The following is a 14,249-nucleotide window of genomic DNA, read 5'->3' on the forward strand; positions in this document are numbered from 1 at the left end:
GCTTTTAAAGTCCTTCCTAAAAGCTCAGTGTTGCAGCAACCCTCCCGTGAAGGCGGGCTGGTCGCAGCTAACTTAGCGGGTTAGTAGAGAGCAATTCTGGATACTCCTTCACCATCAGGTTTTAGTGCGACTCCTCTACAATACACTCAGCCCTTGTGGACCTGGCATCAAAGTGCTTCCTTTGTCAGTATTTCCTTTTTCAGTTTTCATACGGGGGGAGAGGGAGGAGAGAAGTATTGAAATATTAGTATTTGAAATGTTCCCCCATTTTTATTTTGTCAGGTATATAATTCTCTCTCTGTAAGTAAACATGCGGTAAGATGGCAATATGTGAACTTAGGGGCTGTTATTATAAGGGTCTGGAACCTCCAAATATGGCATGTCAGCCTTTTCTCGAGTTCTGTAAACTTAACTGGGTAAGGTACGTTAAGCAATCAAACATTTTTGGTATAGCAATATATACTATATCTAGGACAATTAACTGCTTTACAGCTGAACCATAAATTGCTGCATGCTGACTCTGGGCATCAGTATACTCTGTTATTTAGTTCCTATTCTATAGTGTTGAATCTTAACTGTTGTGTTTCCACCCCTTCTTTTAGTGGTTTGAGTCCAGTTCTACCTCAGTCTAGAAATTTACCTTATTAGACAAAAAAAAGTAAATTGAAATTCTGTGTTGGAAATGACCCAAGTGATCCTAAGGAAAGAGTGCATTTTCTGTGAATGAAACTGCTTACTTGTGCTGGTATCTCTGACAGTTTTTTTTTCAGTGTGTATACCTGGTGTGGATTTTTTCAGAGTTGAAACAGCCAAAAGAATAAAGACTGAAGCTTCTGCAACTCTGGAGATGATGATTTGTGTTCTGGATCTTGCAATTGTTGTGAAATGCAAAAGTGGTCATTGAAGTAGGGGGATGGGAGGTAAAGCAAAGAGGAATTAAAGAGTTCTTTAGGGAACAGATAATCCCCGCTGTGTAATTAAAAAGAGAAAAGTTATTGGTCTGCACTAGGGATGACTGCAAATTGAAACATCCAAACTGGAGTTGAGGAAATAGGAAAACCACACCCTGGTCAATTACTCCTCGTTTCAGAGTCTGCGGGGCTAGGAGAGTAAAAAGGCCAGTCTGGATTAGTCGTGCATGAGACTGTTCAAATCAACCTCTGCATGGGAGTGAATTGGAACCCAAAGCAGTTTATTGTTCTGTTGTTGTCAGCATCTAGGTTCCTAATGTGAGAGTACAGCTTCTATGAAAATCCCTTTGGGGATTTAAAGGAGCCACTATGCTTACATTACTTTTATTTTTTAATAGTTAACTGTTCTTTGAGTTTAGGATTAAACTAAAGTAGCAGAGCACACCTATTTTAAATCCTGTAATTGGTCAATAAGCGAATAATAATGCTTGCCTTATGCTTTCCAGTTACTCCATAGAAGAACATGTCAATGTTACACAGAATGAAATGCTGGTGGGGAGGAGGGATGATGTCTCACTTCCATGCTGATTACTATGAATACATTGAGAGAGTTCTTTCTGGGTAGCCCAGCTCAATGCAGTGGGCACAACAGGAGTCCTCAGATGTAGAACAAAGTTCTGTTCTCTGCTAATTTGATATTTCATAGGTTTCTCTGGCGAACTCTGATGACATAACTCAAAATCTTATTATAAACTATTAAATAGTAATGGCCACAAGTAACATATTCACATACCTAAATATGAGAGCTTTTAAAAATGATTGCCTTCTTGTTCATGTGTAGTTCAGGAGGCAAGAAGCGCATTTCCTCCTTTATTTCTGCTTCTCCAAATGTATTGGCAAAAGGTAATGGGGTTTCTTCTGCCCCTTTCCCAGTTTGATTTTACTATCTGTTGTAGGCAGTCTTCCTTTATGAAGTACACTGAGTTCTAAACCCCAGACTTAGACTGTAAGATCTTTGGGGCAGGAATTGTCTTTTTGTTCTGTGTTTGTACAGCGCCTAGCACTACTGGGGTCTGAATCTATGAGTAGGACTCCTAGGTGGTACAATAATACAAATAACTAACTAATTACAGGGAATCATCCCTTTTGCTGCTCCCCTTCACTTTAATCATGATGTCATTCCACTTATTGGCCCACTCCAGTTGGCCTGTATTACCCTGAAGCATGAGGGTTTATATCCTTTTTTTAAAAAATGAGTCTAATGTAACTGTGGATATTTTCATCCATGTAAAGGCCTACCCCTTAGCAGGATTCAAAAGAGAAAAAGGATTAGACATCTAAATGGATCTAGCTGAATCTACACCAGAGGTTAGGCCAGCTTTAACTATGGTGCTCAGGAGTGTGGATTTTTCACACCCCAAGTGACATAGCTAGGTTGATCTAAATGTTCAGTGTGGACCAGGCCTGAGACTCTTTCTCTTTGCCAGAGGGAGGGTTATTGAGAAGGCTATGGCAAAGCCAATGTGGCATTATTTGCAGTCCTAAGATTCCCTAGGATCCTTTTAGTCTGGTTCTAGACATGCATGTGGTACAGAGATGGCTCTGATCTCATTGGCAAGTCTCCTCTTCACATGTCCATACTGAGTCTTTTAGAGCATTCTGCTCCCTTTGAGGAGTTCTGTGGAGTGGAAAGTAGTGCTGCTCTCTTCTTTGAGAGGCTCTAGAGGATTTCTGTCCTGCTGCAAGGGCTCTCTGGTGGGTCGTTAGCAGAAGTTATTCTGAAACCACTCTTCAGCAGGTCTAGATTAACCAATGTGCACTCAGTGAACCTGCGCAGGGCTCCTGATGGGGGGGGGGGGGGGGAAATCAACTGTGGCATTGTGTCCCTGTATGTCATATTGCAAGGCCACTTGCTCAAACTTGGCCCAGCTTGCCCCTTTGTCATGACAGAAGATAGGGCAGGCCAAACCTGAGTGGCACAGGGCCATGTGATTGTGGGGCGGGTATGGAAGTGAGTGGAACTGGGTGTCTGGGGTAGGGAGGAGCCGCCCCAGGCCCATGACAGGGGTCGAGCACTGAGTGGGAAGGTGGGGGAGCTGGAGAGTGGCCAGGAATGGCCTGTGGGCAATTGATGAGGGGCTGGGGCTAGTTGTTGATGGGTTGTGGGTGAGTGGTGAGTGTTGCGGGGGCTGTATGGTGTGGGGTTGGAGGGTGGCTGAGGGGGTATTGGAGGGAAGTGGGGTTGGGGGCCTGGATGTGGAGGGGTGAGTGGGGGATTTTGGAGACTGGCTGGTGGAGCTGAGGCATTTGGGGCTGCGGTGAGTGGGATGTATGTCAGAGCTGCTGGGATGTGTGTGGGCTGTCAGCATAAGTGGAGACTGGTGGAGGCTTGTTGGGGTATATGTGGGGTGGGAAAGGCATTCAGGGATGGAGGTGGGGTGGGAGGTGCTTTGCTATCTAGTTTATGGAAGCTTGGGGGCAATTTCCATAGTGCCCGGGGCCCCAAAATTCTTTAATCTGGGTCTGCTCTTCAGCGGGTACATGAGGCTGATGGTGAAGACAGCAAAGCAGTTTTGAGCTGTATTGCCATTAACATGCTGGCGACCCTCAGTCCCCCCATCTCCCTCTTTGTATGTGATCTGGAGAATCTACTGTCTCCGCTGTTCCAATATCCTGCTGAGCTTGGGGCCTGGAAGAGAGCCAGCTGGTTAAAACTCAATTCAGACAAGATTTTAATTAATTAATTAATTAACGGAGATGTCCTATCTCCTAGAACTGGAAGGGACCTTGAAAGGTCATCGAGTCCAGCCCCTGCCTTCACTAGCAGGACCAAGTATTGATTTTGCCCCAGATCCCTAAGCGCCCCCCTCAAGGATTGAACTCACAACCCTGGGATTAGTAGGCCAATGCAAGATGGAAATGATGCTGATCGTTTGCATGCCCTGTAAGATTTGGGTCCTGTCTTCCTTGCAGACCCCTTTTCCTCCCGCATTTGAGGCGTAGCGTGTTCTGCGGCAACCTCTATATCAAGTTTTTAGTGGGGTCCTCAGGTTTCTGCCTAGACACCCTGAAAGTTCTGCAGTAGCTTTGTTGAAATTCAAAACTTACTTTGTTCATTGAACTAAAAAGAAAATGAATAATACAGTCGGTATTGTCCCCAATGTATTGTCTATTTGGCATTACAGTCAGTTTGTTTTATATTTTCAGCCCGCAGTGCCCTTCAAACTTTTGTCATAAAGCATAGCTGCATTGTAGAAATGGTCCAGCATAAGGGATGATTGGGGAGGATAAACTGGAGGTTTGGTCCTTTGGAGCTGTCGGTCCTTGGTGAGGGAGGCATGAGAGGTGACTTGGGATTGTGGGATAAGCATATTAGCGGAATTTTTCTGCTAAAATAAACAGTGAAATAACAAAGTTACTATTTAAATGGTCATCTTTAAGTTCTCAGAGTTAACAACGCCACTGAGGTGAAGGGGGCAGCTAATACCTCCAAGTTACTGTATCAAGCAGCCTGCAGACTCAGGAAGAAGAAAACACATTGGTTTACGCTTGGTTCCAATCTAAAACTTTTAAATCACAAGGGCTAGAAACATCACCTTGTTTAAAATTAAAACTTGAAATTTGAAGCAAAATTGTTTACTTAAAAGTGGATTATCTGGCAAATTCTGAGCTGCAGAATACAGGCTCTTGAGTTATGATAGAAAGATGTGACTCCAAAGCACAAAACAAGGTCTGTCTTCTGTAACTATACACACTTCCTCCCCCCCACCCCCCGGGGGAGAGGACGGAGAGATTGCTTTGGTTTTGGGGAGGGACAGGAGATTTAAATAAACAAGTCCTTTAATTGGAAGTGAGTTAGTCTGATAACTTGTTAGGTAATTTAACATTTCTTCAACTTGCATATGCACTTAAGTGCATTTTATCAGTCAAGGAAACAAAACAGAGCTGTTTTCTCAGGCGCCTAGGCCTTCTCTATCTTCACTTAAGGGAATTTGCGCTGACTCCAGCGATCAATGGCCAGCTACCACTGTAGTTGCACTGGTACAAATGCAAATTGTGGCTTTTCTTGTCTACACTTGCAGTTTGCACTGGTTGCAGCTATACTGGTGTCTGGAATCGGGGCAAATTCCCAATGTAGACAAGGCCTTTTCCTTCCATCTTGCCTATCTTCATGTCCAGGAGTGCACTTAACTTTGGAACAAGTCTCAGCTGCACCATTGGTGTTTTGGCAGTTCAATTGGGAAGGCTGGGGCTCATTCAGTTCTTGTGTCAAACACTTTTATTAATCCATTTACTATTTTAATGGTGTTGATGCTTACCATGAAAAAGGGTCATAATTATTCTGTTTATGGTAACAGCATTTAAAAAACTCTTTAATTTTTAGCCTGAACTATTTAATGTTCTGTTTAGTTATAAGTTTTTTTAAAATAACTTCTAGGCACTTTCAAATTTTGGGTATAAATAAGCTCATGAAATTCCAGTTTTAATGTATAATTGCGATCTAGAACTATAGAATAAGCTGAGTTTCTGGCTATCTGCAACACCAGTGGTAAATGCTGCTTACTTCAGTATTGTGGGGTCTAATTTTACTTTCATTTACATCCGTGTGTAACTCAGTTGAAGTCAATAATTGAGTTACATTGGTGGGACATTCTCCAGTGCTTGCATGGTTTCTTGCCTAGTGTATAATGCACATACCTTCAAAACAAAAATACTTCAAAAGCAAGTTATTAATGTTGCAAAGTCAAGCACTGAAAAGCAAGGAAGTGCTAGGTTTACAGTTGCCCTTTGTGCATCTATCCTATGCACTGAAGGAGGCAGGGGTCCGTGGAAAACGTAGTATGTGATTATGTAATTAAAGACTGTATTATAATACCTACAAAGAGGTCTGAATTAATGGTGCACAGGCAATGGAATAGTCGTTGTGTAATCAGTTACATAGAAACTTACGTTCAGCTCCTTAGTTTGTGTTAATGGGCATAACTCTTTTGCCTTCTGTCTGCCCCTCACTTTCTAAACCGTATATTGAAAAGGTAGAACAAAAATGTTTACTGTGGTTATATGAATCTCTCTTTAACTTTGGCATTCCTTGGAAACCAACATTTTTGCAAAATATAGCTGTGATTATGTACGTGCTCTTCTCTTCTGGCCTTCCAGAAAATTTGCTTTTTCAAGTCAGTCTTGCCCAAACCGATCAGAGGATAGATTCATACTATGAATCTGACTCTATTCTTGGTCACGTTAATGTAAATCCAGAGTACCTCCATTGGCATTAGTAGAGTTACTTTATATGCTCACCAGTATGACTGACATCACAATCTGACTCCTGTACTCCGTAATGGATTATTAATCATATGGGAAGGGAATGTGCCATACATCTGGCGGAGCTTGAAGTTGCTGTTTCTATTTAAAGAGATTTGTCTGTGGTTTTCCACCCTCTTTCAGTTAGCTAGATTTTTTTTTTTTTTACTAATTGTTTGGGGGATCACTGTGCAGCATAGCTTTCCTTGAGGATTATTTTTAAAGATTTAAGACTTGCTGATTGCTAAAAGTGCAGAAGGATCAGTATATTTTACTTTGGATACCTAGGTAGCTTTTAAAATAAAATACTAAATCTATTGTGCTTTACGCCATCAGAGCAGATTGCTGCCCCAAGCACCTGCTTGGAATGCTGGTGCCTGGAGCCGGCCCTGGTGGCAACTCAGGTTATGTTTTCACTGAAAAAATTGTGTATGCTTACATCAAGATAGCCATCTTGAAGTAAAATCCTAGTGGAGAGGAGACACAAGTAGTTTTTACTGTGACGTAATTAGTCTAGGTCAACACTGTGGGGAAGTGACCAGATTGACCCCTTTCAGCAAGACCAGATCATAGCCAGCCCCAAGGTGCTATTGCAGCCAATCATGGATGGACTTATCCTAGTTCCATTACGTGGTGATGTGACCATTTGTGGTTGTAAGACTGTTACAAGCAGCAACTTTTTTTGAGTAACGCTGGCTGCTCAAGTGTGTGTAAATCATAAGAATGGGATTTAAAAAATGTTTTTAACTTGACATTGTCACTTAATTTGAACATGCCTATGAAAAAGTGTGTTCTCTTTCTCTAGATTATGGAGCCTTGGTAGTAGCTCCATTGTTAAGAGTTAAAATTTGCTGGCTGCCATAATCCCAGTTGTAACTCCCATCTAATTCAAGAAAGCTCCTTTCTGCCTAAAACTTTCATGTGTGGTCTCTAGCCAGAGAAGAATACATCTGGTAAGATCTTATAGGAAGCAGGCAGAGCATTTTGGGGATACTGGTCTTAACCTTTTTTTTTTTTTTTTTTTTTTAAAGAGCCCTTTTTTATATGGCACAAGAAAGGCTTGTTCTAGAAACACCAATTGTTTGTTCTGAAGGAGATGTAACGTACAAGATGTTTTGATAAAGATGGGTGCAAAATGTAGGCATTAATTGCCACACAGCACTGAACTTCTGAAGGTTAAGAGTATGTCTGCACTGTCAGAGTTACAGCACCGGCAGTTACAGCGCTGCTCAGAGAGCGCTGAAGGGGAACCGCTGTTGTGTGTTCACACTGTCAGCTGCCTGTTCAATAGCGTGTTCGCACTTGCGGCACTTGCAGCGATATTCGGAGCAGTGCACTCTGGGCAGCCGTCCCACAGAGCATCTCTTCCTCTTCTGCCGCTAAGCGTTATGGGAAGGCGGAGGGGGTTGCGGGGCATCCTGGGTCCTGTCCCAATGCCCCATGATGCATTGCTTCGCATCCCAGCAATCCCTGTGCTTCTGTCTGCACTTGGCGTCATCTTTCAACAGTTTGTGTACTGCGTGCTCTGCCTCTTCGGTCTGCGGGAATGGATCCCAAACTGTTGACCAGTATGCTGCTCGCTCTGACTAACATGTCACGAGTGGCAGTGGAGTTATTCCTTAAACTACAAAGGCAAGAGGAGTGCGACATTGATCTCGCCACGCGTACTAGCTAGGACATGAGATTGCTTGTGGCATTCACGGAGGGGCTGACCACAGTGGAATGTCGCTTTTGAGCTCGGGAAACAAGCACTGAGTGGTGGGATCACATCGTCGTGCACGTCTGGGATGATGAGCAGTGGCTGCAGAACTTTTGTATGAGGAAAGCCACATTCATGGGACTGTGTGATGAGCTTGCCCCAGCCCTGCGTCGCAAGGACACAAGAATGAGAGCTGCCCTGCTGTTGGAGAAGCGTGTGCCAATTGCACTGTAGAAGCTGGCTACTCCAGACTGCTATCGCTCGGTTGCTAACCAGTTTAGAGTGGGGGAGTCAACCATTGGACTCGTGTTGACGGAAGTGAGCAGGGCCGTTAATCGCATCCTGCTCCAAAAGACCGTGACTCTGGGCAAACGTGCGTGACATTGTGGATGGCTTGCACAAATGGGCTTCCCTAACTGCGGAGGGGCAATAGATGGCACGCATATTCCAATTCTGGCACCAGACCACCTAGCCACCAAGTACATTAATTGCAAGGAGTATTTCTCAGTGGTTCTCCAGGCGCTTGTGTATCACTGTGGGTGTTTCACAGACATTAACGCAGGCTGGTCCGGAAAGGTGATTGATGCAGGCATCTTTCGGAACACTGGCCTGTTCAGGAAGCTGCAAGCAGGGACTTTCTTCTTGGACTAGAAGATCACCGTAGGGGAAGTTGAAATGCCCATTGTGATCCTAGGAGACTCCGCCTACCCCTTAATGCTGTGGCTTATGAAGCCATACACGGGACACCTTGGCAGCAGCAAGGAACGATTCAACAATAGGCTGAGCAAGTGCAGAATGACTGTTGAGTGCTTTTGGCAGTTTAAAGGCCTGCTGGCGTTGCCTATATGGGAAGCTGGACCTGGCCGATGACAATATTCTTATGCATATAGCTGCGTGCTCTATGCTCCATAATATTTGTGAAGGGAAGGGTGAAAGCTTCACTCAGGGCTGGACCGCTGAGGCTCAGCGCCTGGAGGCTGAATTTGAACAGCTAGAGACAAAGGCTATTAGAGGGGTGCAGCGCAGGACCATAAGGATCAGGGAAGTCTTGAGGCAGCAATTTGAAGCTGAAAGCCACTAATATTTGTTGCTTTGCTTGGGAGTGCAGTGCTTGAATGCTAGGAGGTGATTGTGATTGGTGCAGACGATTCAATATGACGGTTTAAGATAATTGTCTGTAGCTTTGCAGGGCTCTGTTTGCTTTCAATTACTAGAATAAAGATTGCTTTCAAACCAACACAATTTTTAAATTAAAAAACAACAACTGGAGGAGAGAGTCAAAAAAAAAAAAAAAAAACACAGCTGGGAGGGAGATGGGAGAAGGGAAGGTCTCAGGAGGAGGTGGGGTCCCAGGACGGTTAAAGCTTTGTGTATGTCCAGGGATCATATCCAACCTTCTCCTTTGGAATACAGTGCAGCGGGTACTGTACTTCAGCAGGGCCAAACTGCAGAGGGATGGGTGTTGAGTGCAGCGGGTACTGGGAATCTGTAGTGCTTGACTGTGACGGGGGAGGAATGGACTGCTGTGGGTACAGACTGGAGCTGGGAGTTTGATAAAAGTGTGTTGGCGGTGTCTTTGGGATGCATGGGAAAGAGTTTTGCGACAGTGGCTGCAGGGGAGGGTGGGCGCAGAGCTGCTTGGTTTGCAGTGCTAGTATTGCCTGGAGCTTGTCCGCTTGGCGCTCCATAACGTTAAAGAGCCACTCCATGGCTTCATTCTGGCGCGCCGTGTTCTCCTTTCAGTCCCTCTTCTCTCTGTCCCGTCACGACAGCCTGTTTCTCAGCCATGGAGTGCATCATAACATCATGAGAAAGTCCTCCTTGGTTCTTTGTGGCTGCTTTCTCATTCTGCGCAGCCGTTCAGCTGGCGATTACAAAGAGGGAGGCTGGGCTCCCAAGGTCATCTCTGTGAGGTCAAAAGGCAACATTTTACAGAAGCAGCATTGTTTGCAACACACAGAACACTGATTCAGTGATTTAATACACAGCCAGTACTTACACACCTGTCACTAACTGGCTGACCCCCGGCAAGCACACATGAGCCACAAGACCTCCAAAAAATGGTGAGTAGCCACAGGGGCAGGGTAGATCGATGTTCCTGGACCCTACAATACATTGGGCACGTGGCTCTTCGGGAGAGCCAGTACTGTAGAGGGGGGCCTGATAATCGTTCCTGTTCCCACATTTTCCACAGGCTGTGTTCATTATGGAAGATATCTCACTGCTGAAGGTGAGCAGGGAGTCAAGGGAGCATCTTCTCCAAGACTGTGGCTTCCGCCCTGGCCCTTATGCGGCTCACCTGTGTGCAGCAATGGTCCCTCCTCCCGTGATGGCAGAGTCGCATGGGAAAGTTACCGTTAATGGGGGAAGAAAAAAAGCAGCTCTACCAAAGAACCTGCAGCAGCAGATTGCCCAGTATTTCCATGAGAGTTTCCTGGAGATCTGAGGGAGATTCCCGTAAAGTGAGGAAGTCAATCGACAGCCTCTTCCACTGCTCAGACTAGGCATGCGGGTATGTGCATCATACACACACACAGGCCCACTTTCTGCAACCCTCCTGCCCCCAACGACTCACTTCAGCGATTCCCAAAATCATATCCACATACCAGGGGCCTCTTCTCCTGTTTGCATTTAGCCAAGATCCGATAGCTGTGACTGGCTAGCCTCCTCCGGGGTAGAGAGAGAGCTCCTGGCTGCATGCATCTCTGACCTCCGAGTCGTCCTCTGCCTCTGGTACCCCCCCTCCACATCCTTGTCCAAGATTTTCTCCTCCTTGCTCAGTCCACTCTCGACTGAAGCGAGCCACCGAAGTATCCACAGTGGCCTTCGCAGTGGAGGTGGGGTCGCCACCAAGTATTGTGTCCAGCTCTTTGTAGAACCGGCAGCTCATGGGCACAGCACCGGAACAACGGTTTGCCTCCTGCACCGTGTGGTAGTCGTTCCGCAGCTCCTTCACTTTGACCCTACACTGCAGTGTGTCCTGGTCATGGCCCCTTTCTGTCATGCATTGTGAAATCTGTCCGTAGTTGTTCTAATTCCTACGGCTGGAGTGTAGCTGGGAACTGGACAGCATCCTCTCCCCAAATGCTGATGAGGTCCAGCAGCTCGGCATTGCTCCAAGCGGGGGATTGCCTGGTGTGTGGAGCAGGCCACCTGGAAAGATGCTCTGAGACCACTGCACACATCACCCAGCAGACAGGAAGGGGACTTTCAAAATTCCAAAGGAATTTACAGGGTGGGGATGACGGTTGGTCACCTGAGGGCAGGGCAGCAGAGTTCAAACCAATGACCAGAGAGGCAAGAACAGGCATTGTGGGACACCTCCTGGAGGCCAGTTGCCGTGCTGTAATCGACCAGGCTGTCTACACTGGCCTTGCAGCACTGTAGCTCCGGTGCAGAAAGCTCTACGCCTCTCGTTGTGGTGCTTTTTACAGCACTGCAACTGCGCAGTTTCTGCGCACTAAGTGGCTTGGCAGTGTGTACAACTCGGGAGTTACAACGCAAAAAGCTGCTTTACTGTGCAGAAATTTGCCAGTGTAGGCCAGGCCTAAGTCAGGATTTTGGTGCAATTTTTAAACGAGAGAATAGATCTGGTAAAGTTTGCGAACTTGCCTCTATAAAACATTTGTGTCTAAATAGTTTATAAATATCTGTTTTATTTGTACATCGGCTTTCAAAATTACTCCTAGTTCAAAATTTTGCATGAAACTACTGTAACAATTGTTGGCAACTTCGGCGTTGTGAAGACAAAGGAAGGGGGAAGGGACAGACCAGTATACAAGGGACAGATGCACTTTGTAATGTATACTCGTGCACACGCCAGATCAGGCAGTGATGGAAATGAGTGGGTGCTTTTGCTAATTATCTTTTTCATATAGAGGAGGTTTGGGAAACTTAAGCAAATAGGGAAACCAGAAACCATGTGACTCATGCAATCAACGACTTTGAACGAGCTTAACTGAAAGAGTGAAAAGTGTTTTTGGCATCCCCTGGAACTGCCCCCCCCAAAAGTTAGTGCAGATTTTTCATATTAAAAGAGCAATAAAAAAGCACCTTAATTCTGTTTATTATGGTAGTGCCTGAAGGCCAGCCAAGAGCGAGTCTCTGTTGTGTTAGGTACTGTATAAACATTTAGTCTGCTAAACATTTTTCAGCCTCAGAAACCAACATTTTGTTTGACATTTTTTTTTGTTAGGAATACTTTGTTCTCCTGATCTTAATAGAGATTTGTCGGTAGTATATTGATATTAACTCTCAACAGATGTTTTTAGAGTGAAATACTCCAAAGTAAAATATGGAATGCAATTTTTAAGTCAAAGAAGTTCGGTAAGATGTAAGTTGTAGTAAATGTATGTATTTAAAAAAATCACTATTGTTAAACTGAATCTTATCGTGTAGCTTTTAAAATATTTTGGGGTCAGGATACTGATTTGATGTCAGGATAAAATTTTCAGGATAGGACTTTATTTCTGTACGAATGACTTTTCAGAGGCAGCTCATGTCATTGTATACACAGGACATTGCAGCATATAAACTCCCCAGAAGAAAGCTTTTTTTTGTTGTGTCATTGTCTCAGGCCAGGCCTACACTGTAAACTTACATTAGTATAAGTAGGTAGCTCAGGGGTGTGAAAAATCCACATCCCTGAGCGACCCAGTTTTACTTATCTAACACCCCTGTGTAGACAGCGCTATGTTGACAGGGGGCTTCTTCCATTGAGATAGCGTCTGCCTTGTATGGAGGTGGATTGTCTACACCGATTGGAGAAGCTCTCCTGTCGGCATAGTAGTGTATTCACTTCACGGGTATAGCTGCGCTGCTGCAGTGTTTTAAGTGTAGATGTGCCCTCAGTAGTATGGAAACTGGCAATATGAATGAATTGACAGGTATTTGGCTGTGCGGAGTTTACCACATGGCTGTCAGTCTAGTAATAAAAAGAATTGATGTGAGGGAATCAGCACAGTTAGTTAATAAAAGGAGTGGATACTCTGTTTTCTACGGCCTGGTCTAGCAAACCCGTACATACTCTTCTGTAGTAGGGTTACCATTTTTTAAAAAAATAACAAAAAGAGGACACTCCAAGGGGCCCCGCCCTTTCCCCAAAGTCCCCGCCCAACTCTGCCCCCTCCCCTGAACGCTCCGCCCCCCTGCTCCTCCTCCTACCCTGCTTCCCGCAAATCAAATTTTCGCGGGAAGCCTGAAACAGGGAAGCAGGCAGCAGGTAAGCTGGGGCGGGGGGCGCGAGAAGGCGCGGCCGAGTGCAGCCCACTGGCCGAGCGGTTTGGGCCCTGGGGCACCGGCCCCGGTGGTTCCAGCCTGGCTCGGGCCACGGGGCACTGGCTCGGGCCCTGAGGCACCAGCCCTGGCCCGCGCTGGCGGTTCCAGCTCGGCTCGGGCCCTGGGGCGCTGGCCCCGGCCCGCCCCGGCGGCTCCAGTCTGGATCGGCTCGGGCCCCGGAGCACCGGCCCTGGTTCCGGCCGAGCACGCTGGCCCCGGCCGAGTGGCTCCAGCCTGCCCCGGCGGCTCCAGCTCGGCTCGGGCCCCAGGGCACGGGCACCGGGCCCCAGGGCACCGGCCGAGCGGCTCCGGCCCTGGCGACTCCAGCTCGGATCGGCCCCCGGGGCACCGGCCCATCCAGTACTGGCCCCGGCCCCGGTTGAGCGATGCCGGCAGGCAGCCGAGCACTGCCAGCTCCAGCCCCAGCGCGGATCCAAGCCCCACGACCCCTCCCTATTTTCCCGGACATGTCCGGCTTTTTGGAATTTCCCCCCAGACGGGGATTTGACGACCAAAAAGCCGGACATGTCCGGGAAAATCCGGACATATGGTAACCCCATTTTGTAGTCCTTACTGAAGCGGTTAGTCAAATCACACAAAGGCTATCATGTGAGTGAAAACTGCAGGTTCAGACTCCTGGATGGCCCACAACTTTCTCGGGATGTGGAAGGAGAGAGGGAAGTAATCTCTTTAAAACTTTCTGCAATGCTACTTCATATTGTTCTGCAGAGGAAGTCCTGTTTGAGGCATGTTACCTTTTGAGAGAGAATAATACAGGTGGTGAATTTATCAATACACAAGAACTCTCTATGCAACACATTGACCTTTCAGTTGTGAAGTTTAGGCGAGAGGGTATGTATGTAGGTTTGTTTTTTCTATAGCATGTTTCTAATTAACATCAAACTAAGTTGAATACATTTGGTTTCTCTGCTGTATTTCCTTTGTAACAGAATTAAAATGTTTAAGGTAATGTGGGGGGAAAAGAGAGATTTTTGTCTCTTGCATTACAGTGTGTCAAGTAGGCAAAATGAATAAAGAATTTTGCATTTGTTACTAGATAT

At 46.0% G+C, this 14,249-nt stretch overlaps 1 protein-coding gene across 4 annotated transcripts in view; it reads left to right on the plus strand.

Annotated features, from left to right (window-relative positions):
* Positions 1–14,249, plus strand: part of MAP4K4 (mitogen-activated protein kinase kinase kinase kinase 4) — a 249,797-nt gene that overhangs the window by 53,175 nt on the left and 182,373 nt on the right. The window lies entirely within an intron of this gene.

Source organism: Chrysemys picta, chromosome 1 (assembly GCF_011386835.1).
Source record: "Chrysemys picta bellii isolate R12L10 chromosome 1, ASM1138683v2, whole genome shotgun sequence".
Classification (NCBI taxonomy): Eukaryota; Metazoa; Chordata; order Testudines; family Emydidae; genus Chrysemys; species Chrysemys picta.